Consider the following 2,500-nt stretch of genomic DNA (forward strand, 5'->3'; position numbering starts at 1 on the left):
TCTTTTCTTTTCACGTTCCTGCTCTCCACCTGAACACATCAGTGTCTACAGCTTGTGCCCTGTTTTCATACATACACGGCGTGGCCAAAAGTATTGGGACACCCGACTTTTCCAGGCAATATGAGCTTCTTCCTACAAATTTGTAGGAACAGAATTATGTAGGACACCTTTGGATTTCCCCTTCACTTGACAGAAGATCCAAACCTGCTCCTTGTGCACTACATATGCTTTTCCATGGGTTGGAGTGGAAGATCTCCTGCTAAAGAGCACCAACCCTTTTGAACAAAAATGAATGTGAACTGCACCCCAGGAACCTTCTCACCTCACCTGCATCACTGAATGAGCACGGTTCTCCACAAACTCTAGTGGAACATCTTCCCAGAAGAATGGAGCTTATTATAAGAGCAAATGGAGGAAATGTGGAATTCAGTGAATTAAAAAAAACCCACAGGAATCTTACAGTCAAGTGTCCACAAACTTTTGGCCATCAATTATAAATGAAGTTTGTCTTGTTTGACAGATTCGTGTTTCAGACGCACTAAAAACTCACGTGTAGTAACTCGACTACGAGTGTGGACCTGCATCACGACTTTCTTTTTCTACATCACACACACACACACACACACACACACACACACACACACACACACACACACACATACACACACACACACACACACACACACACACACACACAACCCCAAACCTGTGCATGTAAATGTGTCTAAATTTAATTGAAAAATGATATCATTTAATTTTAAAATAATTAAATAATTGAAAAAAAATATCATAAAATAATCAGATGTACAAACATTTCTTTATTTTTTTAAGTGTTTCAGATTCACTGCTAAACAATTAGCATTTTGGTGAAAAAGAAAAAAAAATCCCTGAAAAAAATATAAATAAATAAAAAGTAAAAAAAAAAAAAAAAAAAAAAAAAAAAAAAAGCATTTATTAATTATTTTAAAAAAATTGTAAATAATATTTTATTTATTTTTATATAAAATGTTTTACGCATAAATCAAGGCTTTGTAAGGCAATAAAAGAAAAATGACATTTATATAATAATTATTATAATAAGAGAAAAGTAAATTAATGCAAAAGAAAACAGGAATAAATTAAAAACAATTATTAGACTAAAATGATGCCGATTTATAAATATTCATAAAGCATTATAATTTATTAAAATGACATTATGAATAATTATAAATGGGAGTGATTTTATTCATTAAAAGAATGCTGTACAGCTGATTATTCTGATCTTTATGTTCACGCTGGATTTGAGAAAGAGGTGAAATAAAGAGAAGATTCGAGATCAATTAAATGTAAACACAAATATCACCACACAGGATTTCTGCTCTACGTTAACCCCAGCACCCCACATGACCTTCTCAGCACTTACTCTCACATTCCTCCATGATCCCAGAATCCCATGATGCCCTACTAAAGCCCTGCAGATCTCCAGGACCGGCTCTAAATCCCTCACGCAGCACTAATGAGACCTAAAGAAGTGAATATTCTGAATAATCAGAAATAAATGAAACATTAATCCTTCAGGAAGAGGAATATTATAGTCATGATGCCTCAAACTCCAAACAAATCAGGATGGAGCTTCGACAAGATGCTTCAGGATCACCGATCAGCCAGAACATTACACCCACCTGCAGGAGAACATGTGTTATAAATCGTTTGTCCAGCATGTCCCACAGACGCTCTGAAGATAGACGGATCTAGAAAATGTAGAGGATTTAGCACTTTGAACCCTAAAGCTCCTAGAACGGTTCCTGAACTTTGTGGTGCAGTGTGGATGTGCAGGAAGCTTCATCCATCAGGTAGGTGGTATACATGTTTCTTTCATGTTCTATCTGCATGAACACCAGGACCAGAGGTTTCCCAGCAGAACATAATTTAGAGCATCTCACTGCCTCGTCTTCTTCTCATAGTGCATCCTGGTGGCATGTCTATCCACCTGGGCACACACCTAGTCGTCCAAATGATGGAAGAGAAAGCATGGTTCATCAGACCAGGCCTCCTTCTTCCATCACTCCAAAGTCCAGGTTCATCGTAGGAACTTTGGATGGGCTACATGAGATCTTCTGTAGGATCTAATGAGTGCCCACGATCCTCTTTGGTTCATCAGTTCTCCTTCCATGGAGAAATTTTGTTAGGAACTAACCACTGCATATTGGGTTGGAATAAACCACAAGGTTTTGGAGATGCTCTGAGCCAGTGGTCTGGTGTGCAAGCCTGTGTCAATGTCGCTCCAATTGCTTCCAATATAAATCTTCAAGAACCTTCACTCCACAAATGCGTCAGTGACCCTTTTTTGGAGAACCTATGGTAGATACTAACCCCTGAACCCAAAGAGAATACTACAAATTCCACTATTTTGGGAAATGCTCTGACCCAGACGTCTAGACGTGTATCAAATTTATTTACACTTGCCCATTTTTCCTGCTTTCAACACGTCCACTTTGAAAACTGACTTAACTTGCGGCAT

The sequence above is a fragment of the Silurus aristotelis genome, assembly GCF_946808225.1.
Source record: "Silurus aristotelis genome assembly, chromosome: 25".
NCBI lineage: Eukaryota > Metazoa > Chordata > Actinopteri > Siluriformes > Siluridae > Silurus > Silurus aristotelis.